The sequence below is a fragment of the Monodelphis domestica genome, chromosome 3 (assembly GCF_027887165.1).
Source record: "Monodelphis domestica isolate mMonDom1 chromosome 3, mMonDom1.pri, whole genome shotgun sequence".
Taxonomy (NCBI): domain Eukaryota; kingdom Metazoa; phylum Chordata; class Mammalia; order Didelphimorphia; family Didelphidae; genus Monodelphis; species Monodelphis domestica.
The window spans coordinates 322,464,585-322,484,267 of record NC_077229.1 but is presented as its reverse complement, the minus strand read 5'-3'; the positions used below and the strand labels follow the sequence as shown (position 1 = coordinate 322,484,267).

The window sequence follows — 19,683 nt, the reverse complement described above, 5'->3', positions numbered from 1 at the left end:
GGATTGTTTGGGGGAGGGGTATATGTATAAGTTGTGTATATATGTGTGTGTATAGAAAGACAGACTGACAGATTTATCAATGTCCTTTAGGCTGGAAGAGATGGAAGGGGGAAATGGTAGTATTAAAGAGAGAGAGAGAGAGAGAGAGAGAGAGAGAGAGAGAGAGAGAGAGAGAGAGAGAGAGAGAGAGAGAGAGAGAGAGAGAGAGAGAATCCAGTTCTAAATCAGTGATTTTCTTATTTTCCAGGATTAGGAAAAGTTAGATATAGTGCAAATAAGATATAAAGGACATGCTATACTGATAAAGACATCAAAATAACAATAATAACAGCACCTGTCTACCTCACAGGGTTTGTGTGAGAATAAAATGAGATAATATTTGCAAAGTGTTTTGCAAGCCCAAAAGTAATACTAGCTCTTATTAAGTACTAGCAATTTCATCTCTAGCAAACCTTCAATGACCTGGACTCCTTTCACTAAGATTTTGTGATCATATGACCAAAGGCTGACCTAGATATTAAATCTGTACCATAAATTGTGAGAAAGTGACTTCTAAGTAACTAAATTATATAAACGTGATTATAAGAATATGCACAAAATAATGAATTTATGTGCCAAATCATTCTTATTCACAATTATTCAAGTTCCCTAAGAACTTCTTAGTAATACTTCCTTAGCATGTCTAACATGTTAATATAGAACCAACATCATGACTTGATTATTTTGCTTCTTAGCATGGTTTGACTTGCATGTTCCCAGGTACTTGGACTTATTCTGCCTTTCAAACACAAACAAATTAAGCTCATGTTTTCTGCTTTACTGTAGCAGTTATGTTAAACTATAACAATACCACTTTTGTTTCTTTATCTAGATACTGTGATTTCACTAGTATAGGGAGCTACCAGTAAGGAAGCTCCCTCTGTTGATGTGGATAAGGAATGGTTTCTTCAATTTTTAATCTTAGAGTTGCCCAAGTCACTTTGACTGCCAAAGTGACTTGCCTAAGGTCAAATAGACAATGTGCTAGGAAGGATTTGAACTCAGATCTTCATGACTCCATTTTTATCCATCCACTATTCTATGCTGCCTTTACTTTTGGTAGTGTTCTAAAACCAATGAATGACAGCTAGGTGGCACCATGGATGTAGAGTACTGGATCTGGAGTCAAGATCTGAGTTCAAACATGACCTCAGACACTATGTAACCAGGGGCAAGTCACTTAACTCTGTTTGCCTCCATTTCCTAATCTGTAAAATGAGCTGGAGAAGAAAATGGAAAGCCACTCCAGCCAAAAATAACCAAATGGGGTCATGAAGAGTCAGACGTGATTGAAACAACTAAACAACAATAAAGCAATTGAATGGGTGTTCCTAGATTGCTAAATCTGTAAGTGTGATTGCACAGATCTGAGCACACCTAATGTTGCAGATCTGAACTTATTCACACTTTTTCTTCCTGTGTAGCTCTTGTTTATATGTTCAATATCTTTTGACATTATAGATACTAATAAATCATGTAAACCGGAATCCATTGGTTAACCTTCCTCTTGCTACTAAGAAGTCATATACATTTCCTGGATGATGTCCTTTATGAGGATTCTCTTGTAGGATTATTCAAAGACTAAACTTCATAGAAACATTCACTGTCAGGGTCTTTTCAGGCAGCCGGAATCTTACACATTTGGCACTTTGATTGCTGCACTGAAATTTTGTTGGTATCTGCTGAGAGCAGTGGTTTCTCTTTTCCTGCATTCAGGTATTTAGTTAAATATATGTATATGTTTCTAAAAATATGGAGGCAGTCAGGAAGACCTGAGTTCAATTCAGTTCTCAGATATATGACCCGGGGAAATTGTCTCAACCTCTGCCTGCCTCATTTTCATTATCTATAAAATGGGAATGATAATATTTCCTATCTCCCATGGATGCAGAAAGGATAAAATGAAATATTTGTAAAAGAATTTGGCAAACCTTTTCCTCCTTAGGTAAAGTTAAAGTTTCTCAGTGACTGGTGTAAAGGAAACTTTTTCTTTTTTATTCAATTAATTTTAAATTTTATTCTGAGAGCCAATTTTTAGTTTTGAGATTTATTTTTCCAAGTTTAACATGGCAGAGTAAACAATAGTCTAATCCATAGGAGTGTAAATAAGTGAAAAATTGAAAATAAGATATGTAAGCCTTTTATAATTATAGCCTTTTTATTACTCAAAGCAAGTAGGTTCTTGTTTACATTTACTTAGAAGATCTTTCCTTTAGGTTATAATGCTTATTCCTTTTGATGTTAAAAAATCCTCTTTAAAAGCCTTCTTTGTAAATTGTCTAGACTAACACTTGGCAAGGCACATAGGATATGTCATTTCCTTTTAGCAGAGTACCTGGGACATAGCAAGTACTTAGGAAGTGTTTGTTGATTGACTGACTGATTTGCTTTCTTAATAAGTCCATCTTTCATCATGAGAACATCTCTGGGTGCTTATTAAGGGATAACCTTTTTGTGCTTTGAGTAACTGTGTATATATATATATATATTTTTTTATATATACACATGTATATATATATATATGTGTGTATATATATATATATATCCACACCAGCATACATATGCAATGTATATACACATTTTATATAGATATATGCAAACATTTTTAATTAATTTAAATTTGTATCAGGCTTTAAAAAGCACTGTATTTTTGTATAGAGATTGCTAGGTTTAATATTGATTATTTTAAAGGTTATATAGTTTGGTGCAAAAAGTTCTGCAATTTGGAGCCAAAAGGTCTGGTTCTACTCTATCTCAGACATGATTTGAGGCCTAGATTTTCTCATCTATAAAATGAGGCTAATAGTATTTATTCTATAAGCATTTATATAGTGCTTTAATCTTTGCAAAGCACTTTACATAAACTGTCTTAATTGTTCCTTACAAAAATCATAGTAGCTACTATTGTCACTCTCCTGCAGAAATTAAGTCTAAGAGGGGTTAACTAACTTGCTCCAGATAACATAACTTGTAGCTGTCCAAAAGCAAAATTGGAACTCAGGTCTTCCTGACTTCAAGGTTAGTGTTCTATCCATTAGAGCATCTAGCTGTCAATTGTTAAACACCCAAGATTTTTTGAGTGAGTGAAAAATCCTTGAAAACTATAAAATAAAACCATAAAGCAAGTGCTACAATATTTTTACTTAATGGGAGATTAATAAGTGATGTCTATTTTTGTTGGGGTTATGGTATGTTCAATAAAAGATATATCTTACAGAATATACAAAACTCATAACGTTTCTCACTAAGAACCAAAGTCCCTGGTCCCTTAAGGGTCTGGATCATGTCTTCTGAGTTCTTATTTAACATAGTTTCTCTAAATACCATGTATAATATCCTCCCTCCAACTATTTAGCATTTGATAAGAAATCATAAAAATTTGTACTTATTTTTAGATTAATAGTTTCTCTATACTACTATACTTTAAATTTTCAAGGGGAATCCTTAGGTTGAAGTTGATTTGATTGGGATAGAATGTTTCTTTCAACCCAACAGCTTTGTTGATCTACAGACATGACTCATTTTCCATACAGTCCTAGGAGGCAAAAAGCATTTCCAGTTGTTAAATTAGAATTACTCCCATAAATATAATAATCTCATTAGGCATAGTTCCATGCCATTGAGTTCCACTAGTGATACTGAAGACAAATTTGGAACATATCAGATTACTGAAAGCATAGTGAAGGATAAGAACCTGTAAGTGGGTGAATTTTATTCATTCAGTTTTGTGGTTCCTCCATATTCTGAAGTTTATTGGATTGCCAATCTATTTTTTTTTTTTTTGCTTTAGGTAGATTTTATACAAATGCCCTTTGAATTTGTTTTGTTTTGTTTTACTTTTTAGTCAATTGTATTTAGGGCAGGGAAATGCTAATAGAAATTTTTCAAAAATGGTTTGGGATGGGGATGATGTATATATAGCTTATCTATTGCCTATCCAGTCTCACAGTAGTCATAGGCATTGCCTTGTACATAGTAGTTCCATGTTTGCTTAATTGAATTAAGCTAAAAAATTCACTTAAATTTCATGTGAAATTAACATCTTTAGCACCAAGATTTATATTTCACTAAAAAAAAATGAACTATGCTATGAGAATTCTGTCATGTCAATTAGAACAGCGACAACAACACACAAGGAATTACATTTTAGTCTCCTCGTTTTGCAGAGAGAAAGTTTCTGAGTCAGACAAATGCAAAAGCTTTACTTCTTAATTTCCATCATCGACTCAGCCTTTTCCAACCCTTTGATGACAAAGGCAATAATTGTTGAATAGGACCTCATCCCTTAAACTGAACTCCAGCCTAGAGGGAAAGGTGAATTCTTTATCTCTTTTTCCAAGGTGTGGCTCTGTTTACTTTAGAAAGAAAAGATACAAGTATCTCCTAAAGTGGATTAAGCATGGCCAGACAAGATGATACATTTCCACTATAAACTTTCTAGCAGCTGTGGGAATGCAGTATGTGTGAAATCTCTTACCTTCTGAAAAATCTTGATAGAGTTGTAGCTGGGCTCTTAACAGTCAAAAACAAACTGCCAATGAAGTTTATTTTCCTTTTTGCTGAGTTTTCTGGACCATTGTTCCGCTTGAGGGGCCATGTTTGTTAGTTTTGGCTCCAAGACTTTTCTTCCTTAAGGATAAGCAATCCTTAGGCACTTGCTCAGCCAGGCCTTAAAGGACTGCTTTAGCAGTTTATTCACAGCCTCAGTTCAAGCTGAATTCAACTGTGTGACTTCCTGTCTTAAGGGGAGGGGATGGGGGAAGGGAGATGTATCCGAAATGTAAATACCTAGCTGATTTTGTTGAAAAACCAGGGCAATTTTGTTTGTTCTTATAAAAGATTCCTGCTGGAAGTCTTACTCTGAAGTTGGCTTTTAGCCTTCTCTGCTGTGACTTGGATACTGATCTGATTTTCTGCTTTCATGGCCCCTTTTTTTTTAAATTAAAAAAAAAAATTTAATTCGACATTAACTCTCTTACAAGCTCCATAGCAGAATAAAATCACATTACAAACATTGTAGTATTAGATTTTATCACCATTTATTTCTTCTAGTCTGTCCAGGGATTTCTTCATGTTGAGTAGAACTAATTTGCAGTCAGACATTGAGGTCTTGGAGAAGGCCAGCAGGCTCCACAAATTAATTTATCCAAATAACCAATCCCTCCTCGGCCAGCCATAGAGGGACACCAAAACGGCCCAAGAAGGCAAAGACTTCTTTTGAAGTCTGGAATGTTTTGACTGACTTGAAACAGGCGGCTGGAATGAAAGGATAATTTTCAGTGACCCAGGGGATTTTTTGCCATTTTCAAATATTAGGTAAAACAAAGAGAAATTGCTTGCTCTAATTTAGAAAGACTTAGTAATCAGGAAGGCAACCAGACTGAGAATAAAGTTCCAAAGTATAGATCATAAGTTTATTTACTAGATCTGGCTTCTTTCTTTCTTTCTTTCTTTTTTCAAATTCTAAACTCTTATAAACTCTTTAAAAATAGACTATTTTTAGTGGGCATATATTAGATAGATTTTCCATATTGCTACCACCTGTACCTGAGTTATTTTTGTTAGTATCTTGAAAAGAAATAAAGTTAATTGTTTTGATTTGTTGACATCTAGGGTTTAAAGTATCACTGTACTTTCAACTTGTGATTTCTTTTTTTAGTAAGAAAAGTATCATTTAAAAAAAGCTTAGTAAACCAAATTACTTCACTGGAAGCACTTATGGACAGAATTGTGTATCAGTCTAAATTTTTAAAACTGTGTTAAAATATTTAGCTATCAATCAATTCATGTCATCCCTGCTCAAATAAGCAGATTCTAAAGCTAGAAACCCAGTTCTACCTAGCCACAGCAAGATAAAGCAGGATGCTTTGTAAATTGGTTAGCTAAGGGGAGAAATTCTTTGGATGAACCCCCCCCCCCCATGCTCTAGATAGAGTGATTCTATTCATATATCTTTTCCTCCAAGGAAGAATGATGACAATAATACTAATAACATATAGTTAAGAAATATAGTATTGATCATTACTGTGTTAGGAATGTATGCATTTTATCAACTCAATATTGTACTTTGGAATGACATAGGAAACAAAAGTTCTATTTTTTAGTTGGTGGCATAAGTGACTTTGCAGTTATGCTGTAAGTTACCACCCCTCACCAGTCATTTTTCAGGTTGTCCAAGTCTTTGGGATCTCACCTGAGTTTTTCTTGGTATAGACACTGGAGTGATTTGTCATTTCCTTCACTAGCTCATTTTTACAGATTAGGAAACTGAGGCAGAATTAAGTGATTTGCACAGGATCACACAACCAATAACTGTGTGTTCAGAACTCATGTCTTCCTGCCTCCAGGCCCAGCACTCTACACTCTAACCATTGTGTAACCTAGCTGACTACCATCACCATCTCTCTCTCTCTTTCTCTCTCTCTCTCTCCCTCACACACACACACACACACACACATCTCTGAAATGTATTTGGAAGAATAAAAAGGCAGTTTATTTTCCCATTAATGACATTTTAAATGTGGGTAATTAGGAAAATAAAAGGCAGATTATTTTAATTGTAATATTTTAGGTGTTGATATTCATGTTATTGCACATATTTGAAGTTTTTGTGTCTATCTCTCCTTTAGATTAAAATGCAATATCTTTTGTTTGAAAATTAAATCCCTTTTCCATCTGACTCCAATCATTCTTTTAGGCAGATTATACTCTTCTCCTCTCATGTACTTATAGCCAAACTACCCAATTTGATGTTTCCTACCCATCAACACTGTCCCATTTGTGCACTACTTTCCCACCTCCATGCCTTTGCCTAGGAAATCCCCATGGCTAGAATGTACCCTTTCTTACCTCCACCTCTTGAATTCCCTAAGTCCCTTTAAGGCTTAGCTGATATTACTTCCCAGAAGAGATAGTTTTCAATCCTTCTAGATTTTAGGATCTCATACACCCACTTTATGTTTACTTTCTAAATATTTGATAATCTGAATTTGATTAACCTGATTAAATGTTCAACTGCTCAACTTCTTCCATTTTGTGGCTTCTACTTCCAAACTCTAACCAATGCCCTGCACATATTCTTCTTGAAGTTTATCAGGAGGTATTGCTGTAATTCTTTGAAATGAACTAGGAATTTATGCATCTTTTTCTTCTTTCAATTTTGGATGTTAAATAAACTGATGCCAATATATTACCCTTGCTAAAATAACTCCATTCCATGTTCCATTCTAAATTAATGCATCAGTTTTCATTGATTGAGTTATAAGGAAGGAAGGTATACTATAACTCAAGGTCTCTTCCTTTTTGATGCAGTAACACAAGAAGAGGTGATTTTCTTTGACTATAAAGTATACTCCATATTCAGAATATCCCTAGATGTCCTGAAGAGAAAAAAAATGTAATTATGCTTTCTTTCATCTTTAAAGAAGAAATCAACTACATACTTTAAAGAAGAAATCAACTACATACATACTTTTTCAGCCATTGAAATATTAAGAGAAAAAGTTCAGCTAGCCTTTAGTCAGAAATATGGAGATTATCTTTGGAAAGGAAGGAATATGAGAGAAATGATCCTTGGTTGAATGCAGCCTGCCTCAATAAGGTTACAGAGGAATATAAGATCAAAGGGGATTTAAGTTGTCTTTGATTTTATGAGGAAAATTTGAAAATATAGAAAAAAAAGTTGGAAAATGAGGGGCAACTGGAAACCTAGAATGACAGTAGAGAATTTGCTCAAAATTAATGATTACTAATTGTCTGTGATTATGAGGTGCCACTGCTTGTGTTACCTATCATGAGAGTAGAGGAACCTGTGATCTCCATTAACTGCGACCAAATGCCCTATCTAGCTAGCTTCCTCCCAGCCAAAGCCCTTCTTCCTTGACTCTCTACAAGTCTACAACTCTCCATTCATTACTACTAGCTTGTGACCCTGGGCAAGTCATTTAACCCCCATTTCTTAGCCCTTACAGCATTTGGAACCTTGGAACCAATACACAGTGTTGATTCTAAGATGGAAGGCAAGGATTTAAAAAAAAAAGTCTGTGGTCCTTGGCCTCTAGAAGTTCCCATTATAATAGGAAAAAAACCACATGCCAACAACTATGTACATATGAGATATAGACAATAGAAACAGAAGGTAATGTTTATCAATGAGCTGGTTTCTATTTATGCATCCCCAGCTCTCTTCTAGCCCTTACTTGCCTTAGTTCTTATATCCCCTTACTCCCTGTCCATGTGATGCCTATTAGAACTGTGGTCCAAATACCTATTCCTTTCTATCGGTATATCCCTTTAGATCAGTGTCCTGATTCCTTTTGTGTGTCTCTATGTATTTGCTTCTGTGTGTCCCACCGCAACCCCATCTGTCTGTTTCTTCATCTACATGACTTATCCATCCATGACCTACCATATGTCCATATTTTTCCTCATCTAGAATCCTGAACGCTGAATTGCTGTCTCTTCATACCTCCTACATCTTCTAGGCTATCACCTTTTACTCTGCTTTGATTTTTCTCTTTCTTATCTTTGACCTTATTCAGTTGGATTATACACTCAGGCCTCAGACCTTGATTCCCTAGTTCCATTGTTCCTTTTCATTCTTTTCATGTCTTACCTATCCCTAAGCCTTTTTCACCACCACCATCTGGCTTCTCCTCTCTGACTATGTACTGATGAATGGGCTGAAGAAAGTCCCATAACCGTATTGACCCACTACGATAAAATTCTAAATTCTTTAATCTTGACTAGAGCCTACCTACAACGTAATAATCTTTTTTTCTTCCTGAACTAAATCAATACCATACTTCACATAGTATGTCTGTCTTCTTTACTCAAGCTTCACCTCCTCTAATCTTTACCAAAGAGACCCAACTTCTTACTGTGCTAAGAAGATAGCAGTTAATAAAGGAATGAAAAGTTGTAAGGGAACTGAACTCTTAAACTGAGGGTAGGGAGAAGTCCTACAAAGGAGGTGAAATGGTATTTAAATTTGCTGCTTTAAAATGTTTTCTGTATTGTATTATGACTATTTGCATATGTTCCTCTCTTCTACTTGGTTGCAAGTGCCCTACAGGTAAGGGCAGTGGTGTCTTTCTGATATTTCTACTTTGTACAGAGTTGATACTTGAGTATTTGATTAATTAAATTTATTTAGTTCTTTATTGAGGTTAAAAGTAAAAAGAAAAGAAACAAAAGAATCCCTAAAGGGTAATTTGGAAATTAGATTGAACTAAGGTAAGAAAACAATTTACCACTCAGAAAAGAACCCAAAATCGTCTTATAGAGAGCATCATTTTTATGTAGATTGGCTATGTGTCCATGAAATTATGGCTTGAACTTGTCAATAAATGCAAAAATACAATATGGTTTATTTGCCAAGTATTCCAAAAGGCAGAGATTTTAGTAATTTCCTGCTGTTTTCCTTTGGAAAAAAATTGAAGTCATTATCTTAGGAACTTGGGTTAATTGATCATATAAGCACTTATTTTTTGCGTAGATATTGGAGGCCATCTTTTCAGTATTCAATCTATGGTTATTTATATTTTTAAGTTCTTCTTTAAAAAGTTAGTTGATATTCTTTCACTAGTTATTTACTGAGAACTGTATATATATTTTTTTCTTTTTTTTCTTTATTTTTTTAAAATATATTTTATTTGATCATTTCCAAGCATTATTCGTTAAAGACATAGATCATTTTCTTTTCCTCCCCCCCACCCCCCATAGCCGACGCGTAAGTCCACTGGGCATTAGATGTTTTCTTGATTTGAACCCATTGCTTTGTTGATAGTATTTGCATTAGAGTGTTCATTTAGAGTCTATCCTCTGTCATGTCCCCTCAACCACTGTAGTCAGGCAGTTGCTTTTTCTCGGTGTTTCCACTCCCATAGTTTATCCTTTGCTTATGAATGGTGTTTTTTTCTCCTGGATCCCTGCAAGTTGTTCAGGGACATTACACCGCCACTAATGGAGAAGTCCATTACGTTCGATTATACCACAGTGTATTAGTCTCTGTATACAATGTTCTCCTGGTTCTGCTCCTCTCGCTCTGCATCACTTCCTGGAGGTTGTTCCAGTCTCCATGGAACTTCTTCACTTTATTATTCCTTTTAGCACAATAGTATTCCATCACCAACATACACCACAGTTTGTTCAGCCATTCCCCAATTGATGGGCATCCCCTCGAGAGAACTGTATATATATATATATATATATATATGTATAATGTTACATTTTTGTATGTCTCTATATTTTGAATATTAGATTTTGATCAGACGCTAAATTTAAATATTTAAAAAATAAAAGATTGCAGTTAAAATGAACTTCATCTTTTAAACTATTCTATTTCTTAAATCACTTCTACATTACCTCCTCCCATTCTCTTCTTCTTTGTTCTAATCTCTGACAAAAAAAAATGACACCCTTTTCACAAGGCCACGCCCTTACTTTTATATTTGGCAAAACTCTTTACTGTCACCTATATCTCCTTGCCTCCTTGTTCATCCCTTCTCTTTTTTAATCTTCAATGCCTCCTTATTTATTGTCTTCTTCTCTGCTGCCTACAAATGTCCCAGGTGCCTAATATTCTTAATACAAAATAAAACAAAATATTAGATATTAATATGAATATAATAGAAATTTTAAATACAAAAGCTTTTGCTCAAACCTTCCATTCCCTCAAGATATTCAATATTCTCCTCCCTTACACAACCAAGTTCCTGGAGGTGGGAGCAGATTTGCTCATTTCCTCTCCATCCATCTTCTCATACTTCTCAGTTTCTTGCCATCTCTCCTCATTCAGAAGAAACTGCTCTCTCAACAACTGGTCAGCCATATGTTAGTTGTAAAATCCAATGGCTTATCTTCTTTGATACTGTTGACCACTCCTTCTCCCAGGTAGCCACTCTCCCCTGGGGTTTTTTAATGTAGCTTTCCCCTTTTAGTGCTCCTTCTGATTGATGATTTTATCTCAGCCTCTTTTGCTGGATCCTCACCCTACCTATATACCATGTAGGTGACTCCAAAAGCTGTCTCTCCTCTCTCTGTACTCTCTTGCTAACCTCATCAGTATACATGGGCTCAATTATCATCTCTTAGCAAATAACTTATAGATATCTATGCAGCCCGTGTCTCTCTTGTGATGCCCCCTCACCAACTGGCTGTTGAAAATCTCCAATGGATGTAGTTTAATTTCATTTTGAGAGAAGTGGGAGGCATTTAAAATTCAATATTTCTAAAACAAAAAATTTTAGAGGTATTTCAAAATAAATGAAAATTCATTATCTCCTCTCTATCCCTCTTTAGCCTACTGCTCTTTCGAACTTCCTCTTCCTATTAAAAGCATCACTCTTCTGGTGTCCTCAGTCAAACACTTAAAGTTCTTTAAAATCTGGTTCTAGTCCACCTTGCAAGAACTGTTAATTGTTCCCTTGAACACACTCTATCTTCCAACTAAACTGCCTTACATGCTGCTTCCCAAATTGGCACTTCATCTGCCACCTCTTTGCCTATGTTGCGGTGTATAGAGTGCTGTGACCGAAGTCAGGAAGAGTCATCTTCCTGCTTTCAGACCTGGTCAGAGACACTTGCTGTGTGACCCTGGGCAAGTCACTTAACCCTATTTGCCTCAGTTCCTCATCTGTAAAATAAGCTAGAGAAGGAAATGGCAAACCACTCCAGTATCTTTGCCAAGTAAACATGAAATGAAGAGTCAGAGAAGATTGAAAAACACCTGAACAACAACCCTATGCCTGAAATGTCCTTCATTTCTGCCTTTCAGAATCCCTAGCAGTTCTGTAAGGCACAGCTCATATACCATCTCTTATGGAAAGTCATTTTTTTTTTTAGTTTATAGGACTGCCTTCTTTCGCATATCTCCCCAGTTGAGCTCAATCTCCTTGAAGGCAGGGACTATATTTTTTTTTAACCTTTTCTTTCTGTCTTAGAACTGAGACTAAGTATTGGTTCCATGCCAGAAGAGTGGGAAGGACTTGACAATAGGGTAAAGGGACTGGACAAGAATCATACAACTAAGAAATGTTTCAGGCCAGCTTTTAACTCAAGACCTTCTGACCCCATGCCTGGCTTTCTATCCACTGAATTACTTAACTTTCACTGGCAGGATCTTCTTTTCATTTTGCCATTTTATCCCTCCCACAGCTTTACTATGCATATTTTGTTCTTCAGTTATTTCAGTCTTGTCCAACTCTTTGTGACCCCATTTGGGGTTTTCTTGGGAGGGTACTGGAGTGGTTTGCCATTTCCTTTTCCAGCTTATTTTTACAGATGAAGAACTTGACGCAAACAGGGTTAAGTGACTTGTCCAAGGTCACACAGCTAGTATCGAAATGAAGCTAGATTTGTACCCAGGTCTTTTTTTTACTCTTTTTGCTGCACCTTGAGCAACAGCTGGCCCTTAAAAATATTTGTTGATTTTGATTGAACTCGAATATAAAGTGTAAAGGTAAATAGCATCAATTGAAACTAAAAAGGTAAGTGTGTACCAGATTTTGGAGGCCTTAAAGTCCAACTTCAGAAGTTAGTTTTATATTGAGGTAATATAGATCAACAAAAAGTTTTTGACCTTTTGAGTGACATGCTCTGACTCTAGAATATAGTTTAGTGGTTGAGTGAAAATTGGGTTGAAGAGGGTAGAGACTGGATCAGGGAAAGCAATTGTGAGGTTATTTTAATAGTTTAATGGTTGTGTAAGTGGAATGAATGTGTAAAGGTAATAATTTTTTGTATTAAATTCTTTAATTTTTAATATAAAAATTATTTCCAAAGATATCCTTCCTCCCTCTTGTACATTGCTATCCTTCCCTCATAATAAAGATTGTATTTTTTTTAACACTATTATAGTAAGAACTCTAAGTCAGAAAGGTAAGGGCTGGGCAAATGGGGTTAAGTGACTTGTCTAGGGTCACAAAGCTAAGAAGTATAAGGTCATATTTGAACTCAGATCCTCCCAACTCTGGGTCTGATGCTCTTTTCACTGAACCACCTAGCTGCCCCCATAATAAAGCTTTGAAAGTGGTAAAAAAAGGCACAACAGCCAACACATGCAACATTCCATACTGGTGGATCACCATTCCTCTAAAGAGGGGAAGAAATATGTTTTCTTCTCTTTCTTCTCTGTTACCAAGTTTATATTCACTTAGTTGTTATGTTTATCTTGTATTGTGGAGCTGAAATTGACAAGATCTGATAGTTGATGGGGGAGAAAGAAGAATCTAGGGGAGGATATGAGTAACTTCAACAGAAACCTGAAGCTTAGAGGAGACCCGGCTTTAGGGGAAAAGAAAATCAGATCCATTTAACACATGTTTAGTTTGAAGGTAAGCTAAGCTATCCAAGTGAAATTCTCCAGCAGGCAGTTGTCATTTCAGGACAAGAGTTCAGAAGAGAGACTAAGTCTAATATATAGCTTCAAGAGACATCTGCATAGAAGTGATCTGAAACTCACCAGAATGGATGATGATAAATGGTGGAGAGAGTAAAGAGGACCTAGGGGCCTAGGAGAAAGCTTTGGGCAATATTTGTAGTTAAAGGAATCTGGGAAGGTATAATGAATAAAAAAAGGAGAACTAGAAGAGAATCTTGTCACAGAAGCTCCTTCCAAAAGGAAAGGGTTGCCATTACTGTTTAAAGCTAGAAAAAGTAGTAGGATGAGGAATGAGAAAAAGTCATTGGATTTAAAGTGGAGAGATCACTGATAACCTTTCAAGGAGGAATTTAAGTCAGGTGGCACAGTGGGAAGCCAAATTACAATGGTTTGTGAAGTGAGTGGGTGGTAAGGAAAAGAAACTTGGCAGTGAATAGGAGGAAAGATATAGAATGATAGCTTGAGGTAATAACAGGGTCAAGGGAAGGGTTTTGTAAGGATAGGGGAAACTTGGACATGTTTGTGCATAGGAGAAGCCAAAAGATAAAAAGAGATTGAAATTGAGATGAGTGAGGGATGTGTGTGTGTGTGTGTGTGTGTGTGTGTGTGTTGAGAGAGACAGAGAGAGAAGTTGAGTGATGGCTTGAAATGGAGTAAACTTGGAAGATACTTTCAATACCTAAATCTTTCTAGGGGATCTTTTAAAAATTAATTTTCTTCATCATATCAATTTCCTAATATATTGATTTCCCTCCCCTACTGATAAAATCTCTCCTTGAAAAATGATTTTAATGAAAGGAATTCAGAAAAACTAAGCAGTACACCTACTTGTCTGATCATATTTATAATATGCCACACTCGGTGCTAAGGAGTCTTTTTCTACAACAGGCAGCAAAATGATTCTAGAGACCTTCTAGTCCAACACAATTACATTATAGCCCAGGCAAGCTAAATGACTAGTCCTAAGTTATATAACATAATGTTCCTAGGCTCAGTGATAGGAAGCCCATGGGAAATTTCTACAGCATGTGAAGCATATAGAAAACTTGGTTTCCTTAAAGTAGAAGACTTTGGTTCTAACCTAAAGTATACTACTATGCAATGAGATATTTTTAAAGTGCTTAGCACAATGTCTAGCACATAGTAGGTACTTCTAAATGCTTATGCTTCTTTCTTCCCCTTTAATTAGCTGTGTAAAGATGACTGTGATTTAGGTTCTCTATTACTTATCTATAAAATGGGGACAATAATGTTTGTGTGGCATGGACTCATGGGAAAGTTTTAGAGATCAAATGAAATGATTTGTGAAAAGAACTTTGTGACTCTATGGCCTGATTTTATAACACAGAATCAGGTGACTTCTATGAATCATAGCAATGTATTGGACATCTTCAAGCAAAATTTGGGTAATCACTCTTTAGAGATCTTTTAGAGAAAATTCCTGGTTACATAAAAGTGGGACTACATTGCTTCTGGATCCAGCAATTTTTAATAAGCTCCAGCTTCCTCTAGTTCAAACTTTGATTTGAGAACAATTATCCCAAGAACTTATTCAGTATATTCTATTCTGTAAGAGTTAAAAAGGGTGGTCACCAAATTATAATAATTACAATTAAAATTATGATGCAATTAGTAGCTTTAACAATTTAGTTTAGTCAAAATGGATTGATACTAAAATGAGGGAAATGTAGGAAAGAGATACAGTTCCTTTCAGGCTGAGTCACCAATGCAGGAATTCAAATCTGAGAATCTCTTCAGCAAGGGCTACCAACACAAGAGAAAGCTCCTTCAGCAAAAGACTGAATCTGAGTGCCTCCAGAGTGTGAGTGCAAATCAGAATGTCCCTTTGGTGCTGGAACTTACCTTATAAACATTTTTGTCCACCCACTAGTCCTCCCACTGCATACCTCAGGAACCAATCATAGTTCCTTAATTTATCTGGCACCGCCCAAGGGGGCAGTGTCTGTGGGATCAATTTCCTGTCTCTGAGGGTGTGAACTTTCTTTCAATCAATGATAAAGGATCTTCAAGTTTCTTACTGATTAAGTTAAAAGGGAGGGGAATTCCAAGTTCTTGATTGATTAAATTAAAAAACACAAAAGGAGTGTTAATGCCCTTTTCACAATTCCAAGAGACTGTTAGACTAGGACTTGCTAGCTATATAACTAAGGATAAGTAATTTAACTTCAATAAGCCTCAGTTTTTTCATCTCTAATCTGAAGCCCACCCAAAGAGGCTATTAGTACAAGGTCATGCATTTAGTTACTAATACTCGAATCTCCATCTCCTAACTCTAAACTGGTTACCAGAATTATATAGATATCTGAGAATAGGAATGACCTGAGAAAAAGGCTGTTAGACTTTGTAATTGGGGGAAGGTAATGGCAACCTGAGAGAATAGTGTAATTTTGCTGGTTGGAGTAGAAGTCATATCCCACTGGGACAGAAGAGAGTGGGTGCTGAAAACACACTAGTATAAACTATTGTCATCCAGTGATTTCTCAGTCATGTCCAACTCTTTGTAAGCCCCTTCAGGATTTTCTTGGCAGAGATCCTGGAATAGTTTCCCATTTCCTTCTTCAGCTCATTTTAAAGATGAGAAAACTGAGGTAGAAAGGGTTAAGTGACTCACTTAGAGTAATAGAGCTAGGGTCTAAGACCAGGTTTGAATTCATGAAAATGAATCTTCCTGATTTCAGGTCCAATACTCTATCTTCTGTGATACCTAGCTGCCCCTGGAAGTAGAAATGACTCTTTTTAAAAGCATGGTTATGATAGGAAGGGAAGAAACAGGTCACGAGTCAGAAGGATCCTAAGAGTTAAGAGAAGTTAATTTCATATAAGGCTGATGGAGTAGAGAAGTGGTAGAATCAAGAGGAGAGAAAAAAGAAGAACTCCCCCCCCCCGAAGATTACTGAATAGTTCAGTAAGAGGGGAGGTAAAAGGGGATATATGAAGGAAAAAAATTTATTTTTCTAATTAGAAGTAGATCTGACTGAATTTAAGAGAAATACATTTTGCTACTTGTAGAAGTTCAAATGAAAAGTAGAAATGACTGTTGGGAGAACTGGAAGACAGTATGGGAGAAATTAGGTTTGGATCAACATCTTACACCCTATATCAAGATTAATTCAGAATGGGTAAATGACTTAAATATAAAGAAGGAAATAATAAACAAATTAGGTGAACATAGAATACCTATAAGATCTATGGAAAAGGAAGGAATTTAAGACCAAGCAGGAGATCGAGAACACAACAAAATGTAAAATAAATAATTTTATTATATTAAATTTAAAAGTTTCTGTACAAACAAAAACAATGAAATCAAAATTAGAAGGGAAGCAACAAATTGGGGGGAAATTTTTATAACAAAAACCTCTGACAAATATCTAATTTCTCAAATTTATAAGGCCCTAAGTCAATTGTACAAAAAAAAAAATTAAGCCATTCCCCAACTGACAATGGTCAAGGGACATGAACAGGCAGTTTTCAGATAAAGAAATCAAAAGTATATATAAGAACATGAAAAAGTGTTCTAAATCTTTTAATTAGTGAAATGCAAATCGAAATAACTCTGAGGTACCACCTCACACCTAGCAGATTGGTCAATATGACAATAAAGGAAACTATTAAATGTTTGAGGGTTTGTGGCAAAATAGGGACACTAATGCATTACTGGTGGGATGGAATTGTGAATTAATCCAGCCATTCTGAAAGGCAATTTGGAATTATGCCCAAAGGGCTTTAAAAGAATGCCTTCCCTTTGATCCAGCAATACCACTACTAGGTTTATACCCCAAAGAATTAAGAAGGAAAAATACTTGTACAAAAATATCCATAGCCGCACTCTTTATGGTGGCAAAAAATTGGAAAACAAAGAGTTATCTATCTCTCAGTTGGGGAACGGCTAAACAACTTGTTGTATATAATAGTGATGGAATACTACTGTGCTGTAAGGAATGATGATCTGAAGGATTTCTACATGAGCTAGGGGAACCTCAATGAACTGATACAGAGTGAAATGAGCAGAAACAGGAGAACATTGTACACAGAAAGTAAAACATCGTGGAATAATCCAATGTAATGGACATTGCTACTAGTAACAATACAACAAGCCAGTATATTCCTAAAAAACTTATAGGAAAGAGTGCTAACCAAATTGAGAGAAAGAACTATGGATGTAGAAATGCAAAAAAAAGAACATGTGACATCATTTATCACATGTATATGGATACGTGATTTGGGGTTTAGGCTTAAATATTACTTTATTGTAAAAATGAATAATATGGAAATGGGTATTAAATAACATTTGTACAATTCAATGGAATTACTTATCAGCTTTGGGAGAGGGGAGAGAAGAGGGGAGGGAAAGAAAATGAATCATGAAAACATGGAAAAATATTTAAAAATTAAAAAAAAGAATCTTTTCCTTCTAAGAGAAGTGAAGGGTGAATTTATTTATTCATATAAGTATTTATTGCCCTCAAATTTGTCCCATCAAAATCATGAATGAAAGTATTCAAAGTAGGGATTTGCATGTTTAGATAGAATGAGAAAATCACTTAAACCATTTCTCTCTTCATATGCCATAACTGAAAAATAATGAATTTTACTTCATAAGCCAAATATCAAAGTGTTTCATTGCTTTATAGGAATGTTCACTCTTCCCTGCATTCATTAAGAGAGAAGAAACTGACTCAAAATACTATAACAGGAGAAATGTCCTCATTTTTTAATTCACCATTGATTTTATATTTAAGATGATGAAAATGTAAAAATGGTTGTTGTTTGCTCAGAAAAGATCATACATAGTGTTGTGCCACCAAATCTGATTTATTCTGTCCAAGAGATTCTAAAATAAGATCAACTTTCCAATCTGATAATTAAATTACCTTTGGGAATGGTTTATTTCCTACCTAAGTGCCCTCTCTGATGTGGTATTATTAATAATCCAATGGTCTACATGTTTTTGCACGAATATACTTTCTTAGATAAATACCTTCATGCATAAATTATAAGACTTGGGACTTATTGCAGTATTTATGGTCCTTGGAAAAGCCTTATTTAATAAAGTTTATGCAAGTAAAACTGAATGATTTGTGTGTTAGGGCTCTTTCCAGAATACCAGTTAATTTGCATATTTTACCTTAAGTAACAGTACAAAATAAGCTTTCATGAGAAATAAGATCTTCACAATCTTTTTGCCATATTTAGTTTATACTGTACGATTTAGTTGACCAATCTTACTTACCTCAGGATATCTCAAACAAAACTTTGTCTGAATCCAATCAGTACCATGTAATTCCAGTGCCAGAGAGGGATTTGAAGGAGTAGATTGATGAGAAAGCTATATAAAAGGAATAGACTTTTACATGGAGATTAGAAGATGGGAACAAAAATAACAAAGAAGTCTAAGTTTGAGCTATAGAGGAGTGAAATCAAGAAAATCTAAATCAAATCCAGCCTCAGACACTAGTAGCATGACACTTGGAAAGTCATTTAATGTCTATTTGCCTCATTTCCCTTAAATAGGAAAGAATAATTAAATAGTAAAATAGGGATAATAATAGCACCTACCTTTCAGGGTTGGTATGAAGATCAAAAAAGATGACTTTTGTAAAGTGTTTTGCATAATTTCTGGCACATAGTAGATTCTATATAAATGCTTATTTATTCTGTCTTACATCCTCCCCAGCCCCCAGTAGTCAATAAGAGGCAATTCTGCTATAGAAAAATTGTGGGGAGAACATAACTCATTCAGAAACTATCCTGCAAAATAATGAATTTGACTTCATAAGCCAAATATCAAAGTTGGTCCCATTACTTTTTTGCAATGCCCCCCCCCCCTTTTTGTATTTATTAAGTGGTTTCAGCAGAAATGAATCTCCATTTTAATTTTCTAGTTACTGACTGAATGATAAGTATGATAAATTTACCTGAGGGCAGATGCTGTTTCTAATGAAAATTCCATGAGCTTGATTCTGCCTGTTTGAAGATGAAGAGAAAGTAGATATATACCTGTTAATAAGAATAGATTTCTTAGCACTGTGAAGGACTGCTTAAGGCTAGAAGGAACTAGATTTTTAAAGTATAGTTTAAACTTAAATGTGAATTTAGATTGGGTAGACAACTTCAGTAGTGAGATAAGTACATTAAGGAAGGAATTTAATGGAAAATTGGTTAGTTTGTTTGAACAGAAATTTGAAACCTATCCCCAAAATCTGTAACATGAGGGGAAGTTGGACTAAATGATTTCTAAGGTC

At 35.3% G+C, this 19,683-nt stretch overlaps 1 long non-coding RNA gene across 1 annotated transcript in view; it reads right to left on the bottom strand.

Moving 5' to 3' along the window:
- The window catches only part of LOC103092884 (uncharacterized), a 30,462-nt gene extending 11,023 nt beyond the window's left edge, over nucleotides 1-19,439 (bottom strand). The window contains exons 1-3 of the long non-coding RNA XR_001628679.2: nucleotides 19,357-19,439; nucleotides 18,672-18,767; nucleotides 4,517-5,295 (exon numbers count right to left, since the gene is read on the bottom strand). This is a non-coding gene — a long non-coding RNA (uncharacterized LOC103092884). The remainder of the gene's footprint in view (nucleotides 1-4,516; nucleotides 5,296-18,671; nucleotides 18,768-19,356) is intronic.
- Between the last annotated feature and the right edge of the window lie 244 nt (nucleotides 19,440-19,683).